The sequence below is a fragment of the Cynoglossus semilaevis genome, chromosome 1 (assembly GCF_000523025.1).
Source record: "Cynoglossus semilaevis isolate Cse_v1.0 chromosome 1, Cse_v1.0, whole genome shotgun sequence".
Lineage (NCBI taxonomy): Eukaryota > Metazoa > Chordata > Actinopteri > Pleuronectiformes > Cynoglossidae > Cynoglossus > Cynoglossus semilaevis.
In genome coordinates, this window is record NC_024307.1 from 8,570,281 (window position 1) to 8,595,588 (window position 25,308).

Here is a 25,308-nt window from a genome sequence, read left to right on the forward strand (position 1 = left end):
GTGTAGTCTGTGCCCCCAGACAGGGTAGGTATGGGTGCTGGTTTATTGTCCATATCCACAGCAGAGTCTCCAATCAGTTGACGGCAGCTGTGTCACAAACTCCCCCGTTACAGAGAGAGGGTGACGGGCCAAGTAACACACCTCGCCCCTCAGTTTGCTGCTTTTTTCCCCTCACGCCAAGGGAAACTAGCAAACACGAAAGGAAAACACGACGAGGCCGAGGAGGAAGAGCAGCTTCAAATCCCCGTTGGACAGAACTGGACCTGACTTTGACTGCGTTCTGGGAGACGTGTACTGTAGTAACAAATACAGATGTACGACGGGGGGGGGGGGGGGGGGGGGGGCCTGCAGTCCCTCAGTAGCAGCAGCAGTCTGTCTGTCGGTTCTTTCATCATGTTATGAAATAGGATGAGAGCAGCAGAGGAACCTGTTGCTGGGCTATAAGACTGAAGAAGCCCGGAGGAAAAATGGTAATGCAAGCTAGCGCGGCAGCAGGGGTCTGCCGGGGTGTAACCATAGCTGCTAAACTTGCATTCAGGCCTTTTCCAGAGCTGGGCAGAGGGTATGCAGACGACCAAGGGACTGAGGACTTAGGGAGGACTTTAAGCCTCTTTGTCAAGCTCCTCGGAGCTCAGTCCACTGCTGTGAAGAGGCCGAGGCATGCAGCTGTCTAGCAACGAGAACCCCTCATACCAACGATACTGGCTTGTGGTCGAGGACTCTGTGTTTGTGTGTCGCTGCAGGCGTGTGTGTGCGTGTGTGGTTCAGCGGGTACACAGAGATCGTTGTGTGAATTTGTGAAGGTGGTCAGTGGATGAAAAATCACAGCAGTTGAGGCTGAAGAAGGACGCCTGACTTAAAGTGCTGAGTCATGACAGTATTTGTAAAAATGATATCTTAAAGTCAAAGATTTTGAGTTGTTATTAGTGGAGCACAGATCCCAGAAATCTGCCAGAAACAAACAGGGCAGTAAAAATACCTCATCATCTCTTTACCTTAGACCAGGCGTGGGCGAACGTTTTGACTCACGGGGCACAATTGTCCATCATCTCTTCACCTTAGACCAGGTGTGGGCAAACGTTTTGACTCACGGGGCACAATTGTCCTAAAATTAAACAGGGGGACTGGGTCAGGAGCAGAGAGACGGAGTGTCCGTGGGAAGATAAATTACATGAAAAAGTAAAGCCCGTGAGAAGATAAATTACATGAAAAAGTAAAGCTAAAGGCTAAAATGCTTTTTCATTTTCTACGCCATCTATTGGGGAAACATTGGTATTGCAAGGAAAAAGCAGAAGTATAATGATAATATAAATAAATTATATAATTTGGAAAAGTTTGGATAAAAAAGTTAAATCAGCCGCGTCCAGTCCCCGGGCCTTAGTTTCCCATGCCTTAGAAGCGCGTTAAATCCTTTTGCCATGTTCTTCATTAATATATTTGGTAGTGTTTAGCTAGTAGTAGTAGTAGAAGGCCATGTAGAGATCAAGTCCTAGATTTGGTTGTGTCAAGAAGGCTGACGACCACTGATTGAAAGTGATTATTTCGTCATCACACATTTCTGATGACCCCAGAGGCATTCTTTTTTTTTTTTTTTTTTCTAAAATTTGTTTTTGATCATATTTGTTATGCTGTGTTTCAAATACAGAGTAGTCAGATTAGTGAATAAAGTACACAAGACAGCTTGTGCGGTCATGCAATCACATCCGTCAATCAAACGTGTCAGCTCAGGTACATTTATACGCTGCATTTGATTTGATTCATATTCCTGACAGTGGAAGAATACAGTTGTTCAAGATTGTGTGTGTTGTTTTTAAATCGTAATTTTAAAATGAATGTTAAGTCATTATCTACCAAATATTCCTTTCGGGGTCGCAGGGGGCGCTGCAGGCAATCGAGAGCAGGGTACGCCCTGGACCAGTTCACCTGTCCTGAGCAGGGTCAGATATAGGGTCAAACAACCATTCACACTCACACCCACACCTATGGTCCATTTGAAGTGTCCGGTCAACTGACTTTTCTATCAAGCATGTTTTTAGGCTGTGGGAGGAAACAGGAGAGAACCCTGAGAGAACCCACGCACACACGGGGGGAACATTCAAACATCCATACAGAAAGATCAACTGGGAATGGAACTGTAGCCAAGCCTTCTACCAACATTTGCCACCATGTGGCCCAGAATAATATTTCATCGACATTTTTTCTTTATCAATTATGAGACATTTTAGGTGACCTTATTTGAATTCTAGGTGACCCCATGTGGGGTCACGACCCCATGGTTGAAAAACACTGCCTTCCCATAAGATAGCTAGCAACACGGTTCTTAGTTTCTGGGGTTTTTACTTTCTTACAAAGCACACTTGTAACTGATACGAATTCTGATTCATGAAAAGAACAGTCAGAGTAATGAATCCTCGCGTCCACGTGTGGCCACGTCCACAGGACAGCCGTTCGTCAGCGCTGCAGTTCCACGCTGCCTCCCATAGACACCTCATTTACATCAAGTGCAATCTGTGAAACAGCGACTGCGTCCACATGCCAAAATCTCCTTCTTGATGCTCGTGACACGCACAGCAGTCAGAGCTGCAGACACGGTATCCGACACGGTAAACCGCAGCGCTGTCTTTCCATGAAAGTATTATCAGTGAAACTAACACCTTCTTTGGAATGCCACAGACCTGCCTGGAGGAGCTGGTTTTATGAAGCCCGTCCCTGCACTGCTCCAAATGAGCCATGGTGAATTCTTCACCGCCAGTCAATCCCCGGGGAGGCAGTCAAGAAAACCCTATTATATTTGGGGGCAGGCACCGCTCAAACTGACAGCAACTGCTGCGACAGCATAGCTCGCCGAAAGAGAAGTGGGGAGAGGGAGAGAGAGAGAGAGAGGGAGAGAGAGAGAGAGAGAGAGGCATGTTCCCCATCTCTGCGTGACAACAGTAAATTGCACCCAAGTTGGTCTTGTTTAGTTTGGAAGGTGGAGGTGCAGAGAGAACAATAGTTGTGAAAAATAAACGCACTGAAATCATGCTAACCCAGAGAAGGTTCTGATCTATTTGCTGAAACAGTTCCGAGACACTTGAACAGTTCACAGATCAGGTTACGTCAGCTACAGCGGTTCTATGTGACGTCCATTTCATTATCCGTCCCAGCCGTGTTGGACAGTCCTGCATCAGAGGGCCAGATTACCAGGAATCTTTATGACCATGTGACCGATAGCACACGATTCACGGAACGCCACTTTTCATCAGGAACCGCAGCTGGACAAAGCTCCGGTCGGAGCAGACGAGGACGTTCAAACAGGAGCTGATTCCTGGCACTTGATCGCTGCAGCTGTATGAAATGTGAGCTCCACTGTGTATTATGCATGTTAGGAATGTTAGAGTCATGCAGACCCGTCTGTTGGTATGAACGGAGCCGAGGCTCCGTCTATGTATCTGTGCACGTGGACAATCATAGCAGCGCTCTGTAGACAAGAAGTACAAAGAAGTATTTGGAATATGTTTGTGTACCTAAAGTATAACTTGATAGATAGATAGATCGATAGATGGATGGATGGATGGATGGATGGATGATAGATGGATGGATGGATAGATACTGTAGATGGATAGATGGGTTAGAAATAGTAACTAATATTAAGAATTGTGTTGTGTAAAATTGGTTGTCAACGTATATATTATATACTTTAAATAACGGTATAATAACGGTGAAACCATAGTGTCATCTTTGGCCACAGATGACCAAAGGTTCACACAGCAAGTGAGAGGACATTACAGGGGTCAAAACAATATGATTTGATTTAATTGTTCAAAGTCAGATCTGAGTGCGAATTAGGCCGTTTTGTTCAAAAATATTTTTCAATATCTGAAAGTATACACTGAACACTCACTTTAGGGAAGTTATATCTGGACTGCATTTTCACACTTACTAATAAGTCTTGATAAGGCTTGAAATTTGCTATATTTGTTGAAACAGCCCTTTAGAATATTTAATATCAGAGGCTGATGACAGTATTTCGGTTCCAAAAAAAACCTGTACCAGGTCATTTAAGTGTGAAAAGCGAAGTAAAACTGAAGCATTGGGGAGTTCAAAATGCCACAGAAATACTTTATATGTACTAGTTAAAGACAGGAGTGTATTCTACCTAACTTGGACTCTGAATCAGTCGTATCGGGTACTTCAAATCTCCACCTGAGAAGAATGGCGTGGAAGAACAGGAGTTGGCATGTCCATTAGTGTTGGTTTCACTCTGAGGGATAACATGAAAAAGGTCAACCCTGAGTCAGGAAATCTCACGTAATCACCTCCCATGATGAGAGGATGAGACAGACGCAGGAGGAGAGACAGACAGACAGAGGACGGGACACAGAAGATGTGGTAAAATAAGAGAAAAAGCAGTCATTATCATTCCGAGCATCAATCCCACAGCACGTGTGCTGCTTGTCTTGTGCTGCGAAGGAGTGGCGCGTGACCCCGTTCACCTCAGGCCTAATGAAAGATTGACTGACTGACTCACCTCAACAGACCGGCGTGTATGTATACTTGAGCAAATATTATTGAATGCAGGGCCTGGAAATGATCTGGGAGCTCAAGGGAGAGAAAAAAAAAAAGAACATTGCAGAACTTCCTCTGAATTCAGGGCCATACAGTGGAATATAGACAAGGTGGATTGTGGGTATGAGCCAACGAGCGTATTTTAGTCAAGGTAACAAAAAAATAGATGGCAGAGACCAAAACATTGGGTCAAAAACAATACCTTTCTATATTTATGAGTGTGGATATGGCACTAGAAGGACTCACACACACAGCACACACACACACGAAACTCAAAAAGTGTCATTTAAATGCTTCCAACATTCTGAACTGATCTCTTAAACTATAGAAGGACATACATAGAACTCCACACGTGTACAAATACAAACTGCTTTATATACATGTATACACAGCGTGTGTGTGTTTGTGTGTGTTTGTGTGTCTGCGCGCTTCATATCCAAAGTTGCAGGTCAGTCATTCTTCCCATGGCAACAAGACATCACTTTAAGACGTTCCACAGTAAATCAGTCTTCATCCAGCCTCCTGCCAATGGTCCATTTGTGCGTCCGCGAGTCGAGATTACACTCAGAACACACACACTGGGCAACCTTGGACGAAGTGCATAAATCATTGGTACACAGCGCGCCGTGTTTTTGAAGAGGCTGCACCTGATCAGTACTCCTCAAAGTATCACACAATTAATGTTTACGCAGGAGGTCACAGAGCAAGGATGAGCGACTAATCTGGGCTGAATGCAAATGAACGCCGCGTGTATGTGCGGCGAGGAGACGACGTGAAAACATTCATTCAACTGTGTATGAAAAGGAGGCATAAACATAAAAAAAAATACTCTCTAGTATTCCATTTGTATTCTCTATTTTACTCATTCACAAATGCAGTAAATCAGCACTTTGGGTTCAGATCGGGTGTTGACGGAGCTTTAACTCCCGGGTGAAGTGTTTTATCAAGTACGACATGGACACGGATGGGAAAACATGATCGAAATAAAATTACAGCAGTGAAAAGAAAGTACATAAGTGACCAAAAAAACACACTAAATCACTCTGCTGACTACGGCTTTAGTGACCCCTGGTGGACAGACAAACCAAAAATGACTCTTTTAGCACAGCTGTTCTTGAACTTTTTCCTCATTTTGCGGAATGTATATCGCTGTGGCGATAGTTTACCTGGTTACTGAATGTCGCACAAAGTTAAGTTGAGCGTCTGGGTGTAGGTATGGGATCAGACAGGCTAGTTGTTTCTCGATTTTCGATCATAGAAATTTTGGCTAATGTTGGAGCGATACCGATTCTGAGTATCGCTTTGAGTCATCCCTAGTAGTAAATAGAACTCAGTATCTTTCGGGTGCCAAATACATACAGTATATATAAAACAAGGGAGAAACAGAACAACAGATAGAATTATTATTATCATTGAAATTCATTTAGCCTTGTTGCGTCTCTCCACAAAGTTGCAGCGCCCTCCTGTGGTCCCTGCTCCACAGTTTGGGAGCCCCGAACTTAGCAAGTGGTAAAAGCTAAATGTCTGGTGTCAGTTAGAGAGCTGAGCAGAGAGAGCTGAGTTAAAAAAAAAAAAAATCAATTCATGAATCAAAATAAACTCTCCAAATCAGACGGTGAACCTTGAATCACCTCGAGTCCAAATTAAAACCGACGTCTCCCTGACACCAACATGGGGGACTCCTTCTGCTGGAGTGAGTTTGTGTGAGCCGTCTGGGTGCCTTTACTGTGTCAATCAGCAGGCAGTAAACACTGTCTTCAGCTGCAGTCTACCTCACAAGGTGGGGGGGGGGGGGGGGTGTGCCTTTGAACAACAAAGTCAGGCCTTTGATTCCTCTCTTTCTCACCTTTCGCACCTTGCCATAAAAAACAACCACCAAACACTAATACGCCCTCTTTTTAGATTTTACGGCCTCTCCTCACACAATTAGCCACGATCGCACAATCAGCGTTGGGTTGTTTTTACGACGCGGACCTGAGCCGCGTGTGTTTGTGCTGGAGCGAGCGCCGAAGAAGACGAGGGTCTGGACGGGAGTCAGGGCACAGACAAGTCTGAGCAGCAAATAAGAATGAACAAACAGTCGGATCTGTGAATACACACACACACACACACACTCCTGTGCACAGGCAGGGAGCTCCGACAGATGTGTACACACACACACACACACACACACACCCTGTTGTCCCTGTGGCCTTTCTCCCCTTGCCCTGAGCCGTTTCCCAGATTCCAGGTGACGTCCTGACAGGAGGCCTGAGTGACTGGAGGTACGACTGTGTGATGACAGACTCAGGCCTTTATCAGTGACCAACACACTGCCAGCTTGCTGTTTGAAGATTAACGGGCAGATTGAAACCCAAACCAGCCTCCGTCCCTGCTCCGCTCTCTCTGTCTCTTTACATATTCCCTTCTTCTCTCACTCTCTTTCTTTTTTCTTTTAACCCGTGCTTTCCTGGCCGCGGAGGCTCTCCGGGTTTAATGTAATTGGCCTATTTCCTGCATATGAAGTTCCCGGTTTGTTGTAATTGACTAGGTCTTTTATTGGCTGTGAGGCAGGTTAAATGGGAACCAAATGGAGAGGCAACACAGGAAGCACAGGTCCAGGCTATTTGATACTCATCAAATCAGCCGAGCTGGACGCGCAGCGGCAAAAAGTGCTGGGAATGTGGCCGCGGTGATTAGCAGCTGCATGAGGATTAGTGCGTTAGCGTGGTTTGGGCATGTTAGCCGATGTTGGCCGCGAATGTTTCGCGTATTAATACTGTTCTGTATGTGACATGTGTTTGCATGAGGTTTTTTTTTTTTTAATCCATGTGGAGAGTTTTGTTTTCCAGTGAGGCAGGAGTGAATTCAGCCAAAAGAAAAAAAAAATCTTTGTTTTTTATTTTTACGATGTTTTTAAAAAATACGTCCTCATAACTCCCCTGCAGTTTTCCTCTCAATTGTGGAGAGGCGCGGAGATAACGTTCAGCTTGTTCCATCAAAATATCTCCAGCCGTAGTAAATGGCATTCAACAAAGCTGATATTTTGCTCTTTGATGTTTGCCAGAGTAAATGGACTATCGATGCAAAGTATAAACACTCCTCTATGCTAATGTTCCTCTGGGGGTCTTTGATGGCACCAGTAGTATTTGTGAAGTGTGTTTTGAAAAATTGCATTGGTGAGCCATCCAAAGAGAATTAAAGCCTATTCACTCGCCTTGCCTTTTTAGCCGAGAGAGAAAAAAAAAAAAACATAGATTTGGAAAAAGGCTACACTGAATCTGTCTGTGTGTGTGTGTGTGAAAAGGTGGGGGTGTGTGGGGTGGAATAAATAAGGTACATTGTAAGTGACTTGTAACAGACAGTGCCTTCCACCCAAACCAACACGGAGGCAGGGGTCCTGCTGACTGCCAGGTGACATGATTTGGCATTGTTTCACCGTTCCATTTCTTTTATTGTGCTCATTGTCCTCCCACATTCACTCAATCAAGTGGTTCTTTTTGTGCCGGTTGTTTAGGTAGTCCAGGTGCACGGCGCTCACACAGGCTTCCTGTCTCCCCAGAAGTCTTTTCAAAACGACTCCCCTGCCGCGGGTATTGTCATATCCCACAGTGCATCTGAAAAGAGGCAGCAACCCCGCGTAAATGTCAGAGAGGTGACTTGTTTTTAACTCTTAGCTTAGCAGGCACTGAGTGCTCTGTGTGTGTGTGTGTGTGTCGGTGTGTGTGTCGGTGTGTGTGTGAGTGCGAGTGTTTTCGACGCGTTGATTATTGCAGAGTCTGCCTCCTCCTGGCAGCCCGGCGGAGTGTTTGTGTGGTTGATGCTACAATTTGGACTCTATCTCTTTTCCCAGCAAATTCATTCAGAAGCTGACGTTTCCATGGCAACCCACAGGTCCCCAGGAGCATTACTTCTTAGCCTTCCTTCCTCAGCTCGCTCTGTAATTGCGGCGAACATGCCACCAGTGAGACATGCCTTCCTTGCTGCATGTGTCCTTGTGGGGGTGTGGGTGTGTGTGTGTGTGTGTGTCACACACACACACACACACACCCTGTTGTCCCTGTGGCCTTTCTCCCCTTGCCCTGAGCCGTTTCCCAGATTCCAGGTGACGTCCTGACAGGAGGCCTGAGTGACTGGAGGTACGACTGTGTGATGACAGACTCAGGCCTTTATCAGTGACCAACACACTGCCAGCTTGCTGTTTGAAGATTAACGGGCAGATTGAAACCCAAACCAGCCTCCGTCCCTGCTCCGCTCTCTCTGTCTCTTTACATATTCCCTTCTTCTCTCACTCTCTTTCTTTTTTCTTTTAACCCGTGCTTTCCTGGCCGCGGAGGCTCTCCGGGTTTAATGTAATTGGCCTATTTCCTGCATATGAAGTTCCCGGTTTGTTGTAATTGACTAGGTCTTTTATTGGCTGTGAGGCAGGTTAAATGGGAACCAAATGGAGAGGCAACACAGGAAGCACAGGTCCAGGCTATTTGATACTCATCAAATCAGCCGAGCTGGACGCGCAGCGGCAAAAAGTGCTGGGAATGTGGCCGCGGTGATTAGCAGCTGCATGAGGATTAGTGCGTTAGCGTGGTTTGGGCATGTTAGCCGATGTTGGCCGCGAATGTTTCGCGTATTAATACTGTTCTGTATGTGACATGTGTTTGCATGAGGTTTTTTTTTTTTTAATCCATGTGGAGAGTTTTGTTTTCCAGTGAGGCAGGAGTGAATTCAGCCAAAAGAAAAAAAAAATCTTTGTTTTTTATTTTTACGATGTTTTTAAAAAATACGTCCTCATAACTCCCCTGCAGTTTTCCTCTCAATTGTGGAGAGGCGCGGAGATAACGTTCAGCTTGTTCCATCAAAATATCTCCAGCCGTAGTAAATGGCATTCAACAAAGCTGATATTTTGCTCTTTGATGTTTGCCAGAGTAAATGGACTATCGATGCAAAGTATAAACACTCCTCTATGCTAATGTTCCTCTGGGGGTCTTTGATGGCACCAGTAGTATTTGTGAAGTGTGTTTTGAAAAATTGCATTGGTGAGCCATCCAAAGAGAATTAAAGCCTATTCACTCGCCTTGCCTTTTTAGCCGAGAGAGAAAAAAAAAAAAACATAGATTTGGAAAAAGGCTACACTGAATCTGTCTGTGTGTGTGTGTGTGAAAAGGTGGGGGTGTGTGGGGTGGAATAAATAAGGTACATTGTAAGTGACTTGTAACAGACAGTGCCTTCCACCCAAACCAACACGGAGGCAGGGGTCCTGCTGACTGCCAGGTGACATGATTTGGCATTGTTTCACCGTTCCATTTCTTTTATTGTGCTCATTGTCCTCCCACATTCACTCAATCAAGTGGTTCTTTTTGTGCCGGTTGTTTAGGTAGTCCAGGTGCACGGCGCTCACACAGGCTTCCTGTCTCCCCAGAAGTCTTTTCAAAACGACTCCCCTGCCGCGGGTATTGTCATATCCCACAGTGCATCTGAAAAGAGGCAGCAACCCCGCGTAAATGTCAGAGAGGTGACTTGTTTTTAACTCTTAGCTTAGCAGGCACTGAGTGCTCTGTGTGTGTGTGTGTGTGTCGGTGTGTGTGTCGGTGTGTGTGTGAGTGCGAGTGTTTTCGGCGCGTTGATTATTGCAGAGTCTGCCTCCTCCTGGCTAGCAGCTGCCCTCTGTGAACCTTTCCTGCTGTACAGTATTTTCAGTCTGACTCTGTAGTGGCGCCCCCTGTTGGCATACAGTATGCCCTGTTCAAAAAACACATTACATAAAGCTTAACTTAAAACATTAAAATACAGCCAAACTGACTAAAGACACTGAATTCGTGTTTCACTTGTTTGCGATACATCTTTTTTTTTCTTTCCTTCTTTTCACTAATTACTAAACGTTGTCAACAGGAAAACAGATCTAGACCGCAGGCCGGACGGTCAGACACAAACAAGCTACGTCTGCGGAGTCAGACTGTTTCGCATCAGTTTCTGTCTTTTGCCTGTAGGTGGAGCAATTTCTATAAAGTCTTTTCCAAAATATTATATCCTGTAAACATCGACAGGGCCGGTGAGACTAGTAAAACCTCCATGATCATAAATTTGTCACTGTCTACTGGCAAACATTTTTGAGGCTCAGTGGCCGGACTAGTAAAACCTCCATGATCATAATTTTGTCACTGTCTACTGGCAAACATTTTGTTTGTTTGTAAAGACGACAACCAATCACTGACCTTAGTTCTGGTATAAATAAGCCATGACTAATGACCTACTAATTACTACAGATGTTAATGTTGTTGGCTGACTTTACCCCAGCCTGCCGCCACTTCCTATCCCTCGTGAGGACCTGGGGCAGGAGGCCTGATATAAACTAGATCTCCTGTTCAAATCCACATTCTGTCCCAACTACCAAACCAAAGGAATCAAATGATTTCAGCCAAATCACTATGTGGACCACAACAGTGGTATTTAGAGTAGGGGCAACCAGGAGACACTAGGGGGGGCTCAGAAAATTGGAAGGGAAGACAAGAAAAAAAAAAACCAAAATATATATATATATATTTTATTTTCTAATATCTTATCTTCTAATTTATAATCATTTTTCATGTACTGTACAACATGTAAAACCATTGGATTCTCAAGTTTCTGATGGTACCTAAATGCATCCTGTGTGACAGCTGCAACTTCGATATGACTCTATCATAATCTGTGAAGAATTTTGTGGTTTGTGCCTGTTATAAGGCTGCTCTGCTTCTCAAACTAGCATGTAGCTAGCTAGTGCTAAATGGACAGGTTTTTGACCACAAATAGACCAAAGGTCCTCAGCGGGGAAAGTACAGTACAGGAGTGAGAGCCCAGTGTGTCGGAACAGCCAAAAGTGATTCTCTACTGCATTTGTAGGAAGTGTAGCAACTTTTTCAAAAAGATGTTTTTTTGTAAACACTAGAAAAGTGTCGAGTTTTGTCTTCTGTCTGTCACGGGAAGTTTTCCAGGCCTAGAATATCTTCTGATGAGAGACACGTGGCGTCTTCGCGGTGGCAGATAAATTGGCTAAGTTCCACCGTCAGTGGTGGCGATTTAACACTTCTCAACAGAGATTCACACGTTCGAGGGAAGAAAAATGACAATTTATTTCAATTACGGAGGTGCTACTGTATCTCCCACAATGAAGGCTTTATTAAGTGAATGTGCGTCTGAGCAGCGCGCTGGGACAAAGACAGCAACGCCGCTAATGACTGTAGCACGGGCGGGAAGACAAATAGGGGCCGAGCCAAAGAGGAAGCCACAGAAGTAAAGTCATGTCAGGTTCAATTAGACCATCTGAACAGCCGAGCGGGCCGAGCCGACAATTTGTCCGACACATTTCACCTCACCTTTCCCACGTGCGCTCACGATCCGCAGCCTTCAACGCCGCGTTCGGACAAAAAAAGTCACACCACGCTGTAAAAACCCTCTAAGTGAAATAGAAGCCTTGGATATTTAGTTCTTATTTACCAGGAAAACACAACGGCTGAACGAAAGCTAATTCTCCCCTCTCTTCCACACCCTGAAATGACAAGTTGTTAGTCTACAGAAAGGAAGGAGGAAAGAAAAGAAGAAAAAAAAAGGAATTTTCTTTTTCTGTTTTCCTGCTGTCTTTCTTATTCATTCACCCACAGTCTGTCTTTCTGTTGTAAACACACAGGCACACACACAGAGCTGTAGCCTGTGGTGAATGTCTCACATATGCCATCCAGTTAGCGGGGTATTTTTGTCTGTGTGAGTGGGCAGCAGTGTCACTCAGCAAGCTTTGAGCTCAGCCGAGGGAGAGCTGTGAAAGCCAGTCACTAACAAGCAGAGAGATTCCCTCCTCGCATCCCACAGCCAGATGGCTAATCTGGGCAGAATAAGAAACACACTTTATAATCAGATTTGGAAAAGTAAAAAAAAAAAACACACATAGAGAGAGGCAGAGAGAGAGAGAGAGAGAGAGGGAGAGAGACAACAGCATAACAATTCAAATGCCTTGTGGTCACCAGTTGCCTGGAATGAGGTGACACCAACATAAAACAAAGTCTCCTCTTGTCAGGATGGATTCAATAATTAGACACCAGTGCTTCAGACTGACCCGGCAAATTGGAATAATTTGTGTTTTCGGCGCTGTTGTGGGGCTGCCTCAAGAGGAAGATGGCTGAGAGAGGGTGAAAAAAAAAAAATCACTCGTTTATTTATTTTTAACCGTTCTACGAATGGGACAGCACTCACGGGTTTCCTGGCTCAATCCTGGAAAAACCAAAAAAAAAAAACCAAACAAAACAAAACCAAAAAAAAAATAAACAAAAAACAACTAAAGCAGCATAATGAGACAAAAAAATAATAAGACTAATAAACAGTCTCCTTATGCCTGTCGCTGCCTGTGGCCTGAATGATGGCAGGCTTGATGGCTCGGTGCCAGTGCATTGCCCGAGGATGCCCGCGGGTGTCTGAGGCAGTGTATCCATTAGCTACCTGTGTAGAGCGTTCCTCTGAGATACACCGACACTGATGTATGCTTTCCTTCCTTTTCAGAGATCTCTGGGCCACACACACACACACACACACACACACGCACGTAAAGTCTACCATCTGGCCAACACTTGAGAACCGCGCCGCCTTAACCTCCAATGGTTTGACCACTCAGGCCGCTCCCCGTCACTCAGCCTTGTCAACCGTTTCTGTCAGCACAGGTGGCATTCTCTTATTCCGTCTCTACTGGGGAAAGAGCAAACCTGACAGAAATGGATATGATTTAGCTTTGAGCTACAGACACGAACTCTCGCAGTGATGGCAGCAACAGAAATCCCTGTACAACGTAATGTGGTGTAACACTTTACAAAAACCGCTGCAACAGTCCGGCCACTGACGCTGCTGACTCAGCAGGATGGAGTTTTTTTTTTTTTTTTTTTTTTTGGGTTTGGGTTGCTCTACAATGGAATAAAGTTGATACAAACGACAAAAACAGAGGCAGTTGTTTCTGTTTTACGTTAGGCAGTTTGTTACTTTGTTAATTAACGCCTGAATCATTACAGTAAAGAAGCATAGAGGCATTAACATTCTGGAATGTTCCGTCACTAGCAGGTTATCTTAAAACAGGTTTGGGTTTTAAAATCTGGTTTTGAAGCTGCAATTGTCAATGGTTAATCGCCATCATGCACAGGAAACAACTGTTTTGTTTTTTTTTTTTTTGGTTAGGCAGTTTGTTACTTTGTTAATTAACGCCTGAATCATTACAGTAAAGAAGCATAGAGGCATTAACATTCTGGAATGTTCCGTCACTAGCAGGTTATCTTAAAACAGGTTTGGGTTTTAAAATCTGGTTTTGAAGCTGCAATTGTCAATGGTTAATCGCCATCATGCGTTAATCACCATCATGCACATGAAACAACTGTTTTTTTTTTGTTTGGAGACTGTTGTCACTAACAGAGGTTTTTTTTTTAATATTTGACAATAAACTGGTGGCTTAAAATGGTGAAAAAATCTTGTACATTCTCTGGTCTGATGAACTTAAGCTCATGTTTATTAGCATAAATACATATTTTAGCTTAGCCACACTGTGCTAATGTGGTTAGCACTCTTTGCTAACTGCAAGGAGATCACTGGTTCACCGATCCCACCCCCCATGGTTTTAAAAAAGTGTTTTTTTTCTAGCTGTCTCTGGAGATTTTTTTTTTATTTCTCCTATGCTCCTGTACAGTTTTATACTTTTGACTACTTTTAGAGTTCATACAAACTGTTTTTGCAGTCAAAGCTTCCTATGCATTGTTTACGCGAAGTACAGCTACAATTGTTAGTTTTGCTGTTAATAATAAAATTGTATTTGTTGTGTAGCAAAAAAGAGTATTCTATTGTATTACAATTTAATATAATGGCCATATATGTAAAAACCAAAAAGAGAAAAAAAATTTTTGAATACGCTGACTTTTTTTTTTTTTATCCAAACGACTTCACGAGGTTCAGATTTGTTCGCAGTACGACAGAAAAACACATTTCGTTTGTTATTCCATCCTGGTAATTTGTTTCAAATGAACGAGACGACAAACTAAAATCCAGCCTTGATTTACCACTTTAACAAACATGCAAACACTTTCAGTCAGCTCCGGATTGTGCAACGCCGGCGAAAGCCTAATTAATATTATTTACACTCTGTGTGGAATCGGACGCCGTGAGTTTATGAACACCAGGAATGAAGAACAGCTGTTTGATAGAGAGAAAACTAATGATGTCATGCCCAGAATTGTCAGCGGGGGTCCGACACCACGGGGACTGTCAGTCAACAACAGAATGTCAGCGGCAGCAGAGTCTGTGTTTGGGGAAGGAACTTGTCACTCACGGCTCAGGCAGAGGAGGAGGGGTGGGAGGAGGGCAGGTGGGCCAGCCAATCAGAGAAGGTCCCAGCACAGCAGGGCCAGGACCAGGAAGTAAAAAGCACCATCTGGAGTGAAGGCGATCTGTGAGTGGGCAAGTGAAACAAAGTAATGACATGTTGGAGGAGAGCTGGTGTGTGGTGGTGCTGCTGGATATAACAAGGGCATTTGGATTCATGCTGCCGATCACACCAACCCTGTTGTTGGTTCCAGTCGTCAGATGGTGCTTATTAAAGATGTGCGCAGGCAGCTATTCCTCTCATATGGGGGCGAAAGCCTTGTGTGCGCACGAGTGTGCCAGCAGGTGTGTGTGTGTGTGTGTGCAGTAGGACTGGTAAAATACCATTACCAGCATTAACAGAGGGCACAGGACGTCAGATCCCAATGCTCACAATTAGTGCAGCAGCCTCATTGTCACACACACGCACGTCGCATTTATCAGTCAGATGTTATTCTTATCACAGGGCCGGTGGGTCTCCCGCTGCAGGGGGTCCTTTCCACTTTGATAGGTGACAATTTGCCAGCCCATAAAATAAAATGTAATGCAGAAAATTGGTGGCAGTGAAACTGGCAAATTGAAAATTATGACGATTTGATTTGGGAGGGAGACCGGATGGAAAAGTCCATTTGAACAGTTGTTCTGTGCTCTCTCTCTCTCTCTCTCTCTTTTTCTAGAAAACTTTTATGTAACAATGAGCTTTTATATTCAAAAAAAAAAAAAGAAAAAGAGACAGATCGGCTTTCAGATAGGTCGCAGGAAATGGAATTGAATGGGATTTTTTGCGCTACATTTACCAAATCATCAACGTGATTAATGGCAGTTAACGCATCGTAAAAATAGAGCTCGCAATTACGGCGGAAAATTGGGGGTGCTAGCATTGCCATCATGCTAATAAGTACTATATATAATTACATTTATGGCAGTGTTGTCACAGAGATTGATAAATTCTCGCTCAATCTCGTTAATCTTTCAATAACTTCCAGCGTGGGATTCAACAATGATCCCTCTCTGTCACCCTGAAGAAGGGGGCAAAGGAGACGGAGGAGGGGAGAGAGGTTAGAGACGGCAAGTGTTGAGAGGGAGGCAGTGAAAAATAGAGAGAGGCCGTGGGCGAGAAAAGCAAAGGAGCAGATATGCTCCTGTCCATCCCGACGATTTTTTCATGCCATTCCCAGCAGAAGGGATATACTAGATAATTGCCAACGCTAAAAACTGTGTCTTTGTGTGCCACGCTGAAAGGAGAAACTCTCCAGCACTGAAGAGATAAAGCTCAAAACAAAAGCAGCCTGAATTGGACCCGGATTAGCTTTAATGGTGGTAATTACCAGAGGGGATAACAGCTTGGTCCGCTCTGCCCATCACCGAGGCCCGAGCAGAGGAACGACAAGAGGGGGAGAGAAAAAACCTGAATGAGGTCCCGTCGCTGGCTGCACGGTGACAGCGGTTTAGCACATTCAATTGTAAAACACTCGGACGACCCATCCACGTCTGGCCTCGCCTGTGTTAAAAGCCACTACTGTATCTCGCCACCCCTGTAATGGCTGTGCATAAAAAAGGGAGCGGGCCCTCCACACTGTTGCTTCTTGAATTACAATCTGAGCTGATGGCATAGATAAGAGTGCCCCTAAATTATAGCAGCGGGGGCACTGAGGCCTCCCTTTCTCTGTGCCTCTGTCTCCACCTCATCTTAATGGCTGAGTAGCATCGGCAAGCTGCACTGTGTAGACCGATAAAACATTATTTGGGCCATTGACAGTGATGGGGTCTGCTGCCTGAAAACAAGAGAAATTAAAATGCAACATGGTGCCATCTCATTCCCTCTGTGGAACACGGGCCCCCAGACATCAGCTGGAACAAAAGAAAGAAATGAGAAGAGCCATGTGCGGGACATTCAGCTGCTCGGTAGGCTATAATTTATGTAGTTTTAAATGTCTACTTCAAAACCCTAATTTGAATGTCAGGCCCCGAGCCCTGGAGCTGAATCTAAATCAAATATACTGTACCCATGTGCTGCTGCCGTTTCAGTTCTGGCACCTTTATGGTACAACATTTGCAGCACTAGTGTTCTGGAGTTGTGTGTGTGTGTTTGTGTGGATGTCTGACCTGTGGTGTGTGTGTTTGTTTCCTGAAACTCAAATCAATAAAGAACAACCCACCAGACGATCAATCCACAGGGAAGCTGAATCTATAAATATCTCATATGTCCAGCTGAGCCAGACTGTCCGCAGTGTGGACTGCATTAAGAGACCCCACGAATTCAGGATGGGCAGAATAAAGGTCGCTCTTCGTGTTACTCATCTTCCCATTGATCACACAAATGTGTGAATTGTTTCTATCTGTAATAAGCTGTTGTGTTCATTGTTTATCCGTCAGCGTCAAACTGCTAAATCAAAGGAGTCACGAAGGCTGCGGTCATGATATGTCACCAGTATGTGTTGAAACTGTGGAAAAAAAAAAACAAAACCCACACTTGCTGAGGTGCAGCCAGCTCTATAGGCTCTTTTAATTAGTGCTTTTGAGCTCTGAAAGGAACACATTCACAGAGAGAATGGTCCCGTCATTCAAGACTCCACCTGTGACAATCACACTTCATTTCTGTTGATTCTGTCTCTCTTATCTTAAGCTGAATCACGAGGCGTCATCAGATTTGTTAGCCTGTGAAGGCTACATCTACACACACACACTTTACTTTAGTCGGTCACAAAACAGTCTGTAGCTTCCAGTAAATATGACCAAAATGCCTATGAAAATATATATCATTTTAAAGCTGTTACAGTTTTCAACATTATTCTTAAAGGTAGCTAGCTAAAGGGTAACTACATTAGCATTACTTCAACAAATAACTGCTTCTCTGGACTAGGTCGTATTAGCAGAAACAGCCGAGAAGCTTGGTAGTGCTAATTAGCACACTTTGTAAGCATGCTAATTAGCAAACTCAAATAACTAGCTACAACATCAATTGTGTAGCATCTAACTGCTTCTCTGGACCAAGCCATTTTAGCATAAACAACAAAGTAGCTTGGGAAAGCTAGCTAGCACCCTCCAGAAACTATTTAGCACAAACCTGAAAGCGTCCATCTTATTTGTAAAAAAATAATGTATTAAAATGCAAAGCTGATAGATGTATCACTCAGCTAACCTGCTAATAGCTAACCTGCTAAGTCAATTTCCAGATCGGAAACGGACGGGGCAAATTGAATACAAAACTGAATACTAATAGTTTCTGTTTCAGTTCAACATTTACCTCTAAAGCATGTTCTTGTTTGTTGTCGCAGTGGCAGTATTGCCATCAAACAGCTCCGTACCTGGAGTTTCTACCAAATGTCCACGTGAACCAAATCCACTGAACATGGATATTGACGTGGTGCACATTACACAATGAAAACCATCTTCTGAATTCAGCCAACGTTTCCCAGGGTTTGATGACACCACAGAGGTGATGCAACACACCCTGGCATACTGTATCTGAGTAAGAGCAATCCAGTCAGCATCTGAGTCAATTGTGCTGATGAATTCTTTGAGGCTGACATCAAACATCCAACCACAAGACTGCTTAGCCTTTTGACAAAGGCAGAATGAAAATCCCCCGCCCCCCCCCACTTTTAAATAAGTTTGTGGTGAGCATATTTTTTCACATCCTTATTTAAATCCGAGAGAAGCTCTACAGATGAAAGCGGGGAGATGTTGCTAATCTGTGCAATAGTCACAGCCACATAAACCCTGCACAATAAATTAAAGACCACAGGCGTTCATCTTGGCTTCATGTGACCGAACCCCCCAGATACAAACAGACATACGGTCACGGAGACGCACATTGTCCTCCAACGCCCTCCAAACCAGAAGCAGCTAGCAGGCAGACGCCCACGTTCCTCACTCCAGACCTATCTGGCAGTGGAGATAAAACCGTACTGTAAACACAGCAATGATTTGACTCATCTCGCGGCGGAGAAGCTGAATGATGAGGCGAACCTGTAATAACTGCGTCGCTCAGGAGGATTCTCGTCGCGGCGACCTGCTGCTAATGCCACCGCGTTTTTAATGACTTTAATGTTTTTGATGGTGAAATTGTCTTCAGTTGTGCACTTAACGCTCCCCATATGAGGCCTGGCTTTAATTCCATTCTGACATGTGTGTTATGAAAACATATGATTTGAGTATGTTCAACTATTCACGCTTCATATCACATACTTTTAGTATTTGTTCACGATCAGTTCAAACATACTTTTTTAAGCACAGACATGTGCCCTGACGGACAATTTATGTGCCCTCTCTCTCTCTCTCCTTCTCTCTCTCTCACTCACACACACACACATTCATGCACACACACACACGGCACCCATAAAATTCAGATGTCTCCACACTCCAGCCTTTGTGAGACCTTATTGTCCTGGTTATTACCCTGGGTATTGTTACAGAGAATTGCTATGCTTATCAAGGCCTGTAGTCTAAAGTTGATACGACAGTGGCCTGGCAGGTTCATTAAGATTGATATCCTGCCACGGCAGACCTAGATGGGCTGATCTCGGACATGGGAGGCTGGAGCTGAACAGACTTGGGAGAATGGGGGAGTCAGAGAGAGAGAGAGAGGGAGAAAGAGAGAGAGAGACAGTAGGAATCAGAGAGTGGGGAAGAGAAATAAAAACCACAGGTTCACCTCCCAAGTAGCTCAATTGCCATCTATTGAGCTACTTGAGCTCAAGAGTGGAGCCACGCATGCATACCTCTCTTTAAGGGGACACTCTCCCTGTAACCTCAGCCTGCCAGTCATAAATTACCTTTCCTGGCCAGTCCTTTCACAGTAGATGCACAGAAGGCCCCTAAAGCCTCTCTATGAGCAATTAAGGCCTCAATAGGACGGAATCAAACCATGCTGACCCCGTCCACCCTCTCCTGTCATTGTCACCTCCTAAAGGGTCCTTTCCACTCCGGTCCCCAGAGTGCCGCGGCTCTCAGTGTGCACGGGCGCAGGCAGAGGAAATTTCACTGACCACTGGCTACACACAGTTTTGTCCTGCGCCAATATAAACAAGGTCAGAGGTCAACTGGACTGGAAGTTTTGTCTGTTGTATATTTCTGAGCAATGTTTCCAGCTGGTTAGTTCATTCCAAGTGTGCTGAACTCTGACTGTGTTGTTTCATTAGCTGTATCACAACATGGCCGTCTCATTGAACAGATTATTTTCATTCCAGCGGATTGGCCTTTCCTGCCACGCTATCATCTGGGCCACATTCACTCTGTGCAGCCAACTGGAATGAAACTTCTGCTTTATGAGAAATCCCAAGTGCTAAATCCAGCCACCGTAGGTCGGGGGAGATTGCAGTGTGTACATTAACTGTGCACACTGGCATGTCTAATTTGCTGTAGTGGGCAAAACAAAGGCGCTCATTGATATCTCCATATCGAGTGGAGCCCAGATGCAGTGGATACTCCTGGTTTCCAGACCTAATGATTTATTGCACCAGTGACTAGCCTGCATGCTATCTGATTGGCAAGGCTGGGGTCCTTTAAGAGGTATATATTTTTAATCACTGTTTACCATGTCAATAACAATGCTAATCACACACAAAGGTGAGTGAATGCTCCCTACGCTGGGTGAGGACACAAGAGTGAGTCATTCTTCTTTTCTTTTTTCTTCTCTCAATCCCAGTGACATTGAATCAAGCAACACCGCAGCTTTAACAACCTTCATTAAAGAAAGGTCTCACAAATGTGATTCGCCAACATCTGTTATCGAAAGACATAATGTCAAACCAAATGTGCGCCATTCCCCTTGTTATGATGCTGTATGTCAGACTTAAATAGGCGGACTACCTTTCAGGAAGTGATAAGACTAGAGGAGTGGCTCGGAATGAAAGTCTTTTCATTAAAAATAATCGTTTCCGGACACTCTTTTAATGCCAGCAGTGACATTGTAACGGTGGAATCCTTTATTGTCAGTCGTATCAGTGCAACATGATGAGCAAAGTGCTAATTTTCTGTTTATATCCCGGCGCTTTACTATCTTTATGCTCCTCAAATGCTTGGCTTTTTTTTTTTATGATGTTACATTTCTCCTCACGTCGCCGAGAGAATGGGATGACGTGACGGCGGGTGTGCTGCTCGCACGGTGAAATGTCAAGCTCTGTAAAGCCCACTGACCAGAGTAGTGCACACAGAGTGGTATTATGGAAGTGGGGCAGTTGCAGCAGGCCTCTCTGATGGCCTATAGAGCGCTCCCTATATGCACACAGAGTCATTGGGCAGATGTGACCTCGCCGGCACACAGAGGCTCTTTGTGTCCTAGGGATTTAGAGTCCCCTGGGCCTCCTGACTCTAAACATTAACAGACCTACTGCAGAAGGAAAGAAAAGGAGACCCTCACTCCACTGACATGCAACATTAACCGGGGCCGGCTCTTCTCCTCACTCTCTTTCTCTCTGCAAACGTACAATATCAGAGAAGGCCTTACATGTACAGACGCATGCGAGGATGCATGCGCTGGGCCAATACAAGGGCAAGGCCACAGCTCAGCTGCACGCTAATGAGGTGAGCCAGTGTACTTAGTGAAAATATATCAGTTATTGGAGGGAGGACATGTATTTATAGGGCTCTTCGCACTTGTTTACATGCAATAAAGACAAGGTCTCAAAGCACTCCACTTAGAGGAGTCTGCCACACTGCCCCCCACCCCCATTTCATTTTTATGCTGCAGTATGAGCAGAGGCCAGCGTCTTTAATTCTCCTAATCTTCAATGATGTGACCGTGGTTATTAGAACAGACCTAAATAACACCAAATTATCTGTGGAGGATTGATGCTCTAAACAAACCCAACAGGAACTTATCTGGATCCTTGGTTCTTTCTTGCCTCACTGTAATAATACGATAACTCACCAATGTTGTTAAAACCACCTCGCGATCTCCTGATATTCTCGTCGGTTTTGTTAATAATAATGATACAGCATTTGCATAAAGGAAATGAAACAGGTTACATTTGCATATTTTAAACATTTATGTCTATGCATATAATATGTTTGCTCATTTCAGGAAACTCGGCGAGATAATAGTGAGACTAAGACAGGAAATAGACGCAGCACAAATCCACTGTAAATATTGGCCTTCGTTATCTGCCATCCCCTCAGACGGGGGGGCTGGATCATTTTTCAGCAAAGAGCCCCCTGTTCTTGAGGACCAGGCCAGGCCTTGCTTTATTAAATTATCTCCCTTGCTTTGCAAATACAATTTCCTGCATAAATCACTCAAATGATTCTTCAGACTGTCAGGTCCAAGAGAGTGTTTTTATATCCTATCCGTCTCCAACCAGGTTATGCAAATACCTGCCACGGTGTGGTTGATATCTATTGAGATGCTCCAATTGTCTGCATTTGGCCTTAAATCCTGAGCTTGTCCCTGTATTATTCTCCCACCCTTGATAGAAGTGACACTAAGCATCAAGCCATCACCAAGTCAGTAATCCATTACCAAAAAAGAGCACACCAATTTACCTAAGCCAGAAACACTGACCCTGCAACCTTGACCTTGTAAATAGTACAAAGGGAGGAGGCGATGGTTTGTGCATTGGAGAGCTGCTCGCTGAAGCATTGGCGCTGAAGCTTATTATGGCCCCAAAGCTTAGACTAAATTCAATCACACTGGAAAAGGACTGAATAGAGAAATCTTTACTAGGGGTCAGCTAGATTTAAGACCCCAATACAGAAAATACATAACTGCAGCAGGTCGGCCAGATAGAAGCCTGCTTTATCGTCCTCCTCACAGCTAGCTAGCTAGCCAGCGGTCTAATTCTGGAGGATAAACATCTGTAATGCATTTGCTGGAAAGGGAGTCAGTCTTAGAGTGACTTCAGCTGTGATCCCAGACAGCTGTTTGAGGAGCAGCTCTGGCCCTGGCTGCACAGGGGGTCTCGGTGGATGTCCCTGAAAAGGGACCTACAAATATCTAAAGGGACAAAGGATTTAGTCGAACAATGTTCCTGTTGACACAATGGTGGTGCACAGGGAGGAAGGGGCAAAGGAGCAATGCCTATTCTGGAGCGTGAATGACCAGCACATTCCTTCTCAGTCGCCGAGCAGTGAGTGCAGTGACCAAGAGTGACAAGTCTTTAGACCGCTTTGTTGACACTCTGTGTGCTTGACCAATACACATCCATTCTCCTCGGCCCTCCTTTCTCTCCCGTTCTGCTCCCTTCTCGTCGAGGTTTGCTAATTCCACCAACCGCACCTCTTTGGGACAATTTTGTTTCTGGGTGGATGAGTCTCAGATGCCGCAGGACTGTTGTTCTAGTTACGTATTACCTTTACCCAGAATAAACCATAGCACAGCAGTGCAACACGCATGCACATAAATACATACCGGGGTCAGGTCGAAGCGTAGCATTACTGATACGCATTTGAAGCGCATGTTTGTTCTCCATACAAGCCACACATCAGCCCTTTGACAAGTGGAATGGGTGAGTATAACATATGGGACAGTATCAAGAGTTCACATGGAGGACAGGGAATTACAGGCTTCCTTCCTCGCTCACACGCCCTCGCGTTCTCCGTGTCCCGTCCATGGAAACACATCACCCACATGCAGGGGAGAGGATCCCTGGCCTGCTCAAAAATGCTCCCAATCCCAAGGACAAACATGTGAAAGATAAAAAATTAAAATTATGATGACAGTCCCGATGTGAAGCAAGGGTCGACTAACAGCTGGAAATCAAGGAAACTGAATCTGTGCCACGTCATGGAGGAGGATTACAGTGGACTTTGTCATTTACAAGTTTTTACAGTGAAAATCTCTGTCTGTATTTTTTGGGTTTTCCTACTTTTACAAGTGATTGAAGAACTGCATTGAAGTAGGTGAAGTTTAATCTGACTTCAGAGAATTTGGTGAATTTAAATTCATTCATTTGTATTTTGTTTTTGCACCTGTTGAGTCTTTATTGGGTGATTTATTTTTCATTGAGACAGAGCACATCACTGCATGTCCTCACCGCATTTAACCCATCACCACAGTGAGCAGGGGGCAGCTCAGGTGCAGCATTATGTAGATGTTAAAATGCTCAGTACGCCTCAGTGGCACCTTGGGAGCTGGTGGATTTGAACCTGCAACCTTCTGGACTTAAGTCAGCTTCCTGAAACACCAAGCCCAGGGAGGCCTACAAAAGAATATCCATCCATGCATCCATTTTCATCTGCTTACCCGTTACCGGGTCACGAGGGCAGCAGTCTCCATGACCGCCACCCAAATCACACTCCACCGTACCAACCCCCCTGAACCTTCTTGCAGGTGGTGAGTCCACTGGAAGGTACCAACCGCCCTAACTGGGATTCGATCTTGCCTAGGAGGAGTTCCACACCAATGACAGAGACATTGCCTCTGGACCAAAGCGCCACTAGAAAAGTGTATAAATATATATATACATATATGACTTGCGAAAACAAACCTCCTCGGTGCAGATTTACGGTACCTCTGGTACATCAGTAGCTCATACACTAATTGACTGGTACCTTCTGCCTTAAATCTCGCAGAGCTTTGGCATCAGCGGATTCACACCTGTGACAGCAGCGTAAGAATGACGGCGCTCATTAAAAAGCTTGATTTGAATCTTCGGCAGGAACCCTGTTGAGTGGCTTTAAAGCGGCGCGCTCATTGGAATGATCGGTGGCACATACAGTAGTGGGGTAAAATGGGACTTGAAAGGGAACGTCTGACTCTGGATTTTTTTTTAAAGTTTTTCCTCTTATTAGCCTGTTTTCTTTTGTAGTCTCACACTAAACGGCTCCCACTGCTGTGCACTGGGACCTTTGAAGGTGAGCTCTGAGTGGCGTACACCGGTGTCTTCTTGTTGGGGCCTTAATTTGATGGCGGAGCAGCGCTGAAACCTTTTAGGTGTTTGTTGCCCCTTTTTTTTTAAAAAAAAGAGTCGACGTTAAAGTATACCGCATTAATTTTTCACGTCCTCAAGACAGAGACTGCACTTTACTACAGCTAAAGAATGAGTCCCACTACATCCTGTGAACTGCACTGAGTAAGTGACGTCTGACCTTGGAACTCTGCCTGTCGGAGAGTGAGAGAGTGAGAGAGAGAGAGAGAGAGTGAGAGAGAGAGAGAGAGAGAGAGAGAGCTGTGGCTGTGGGGCAGGGTTGAGCTGGTGCATTGCTGGTGTAGTGTACAAGCAGGGAAAATAAATTCACTACAGCAGATGACTGTTGTGATGAGAAATGTTCTGGTAAATTATGACACAAAGCATAATTCAAGCGATAAAAAGAGGGAAATATTGCATAGATGGAGCAGATTATTGGTTTGAGGGAGCATACCTGCAGGCTATGAATATCTGAATTACCTAGTGGAAGAGATAATAAGCACCATCTTAATGGTTTATGAATCTCATTTGATTTATGGTTATTAACCGTAGGAGAATTACGGTGGTGCTGTATTGA

The 25,308-nt window shown here is 44.6% G+C and overlaps 1 protein-coding gene across 19 annotated transcripts in view; it reads right to left on the bottom strand.

The window, feature by feature from the left end:
- The window catches only part of sox11a (SRY-box transcription factor 11a), a 436,554-nt gene that overhangs the window by 204,109 nt on the left and 207,137 nt on the right, over window positions 1-25,308 (bottom strand). For 2 of the 19 annotated variants that reach the window (XR_003051986.1, XR_003051985.1), the window contains exon 5: window positions 14,852-14,969. The exons of 16 other annotated variants lie outside the window; for them this stretch is intronic. The gene's annotated coding sequence lies outside the window, so the exon portion shown is untranslated. Of the gene's footprint in view, window positions 1-9,192; window positions 9,999-14,851; window positions 14,970-25,308 lie in introns of those variants that run through there. One more of the 19 variants, XR_003052003.1, reaches the window with a different exon arrangement.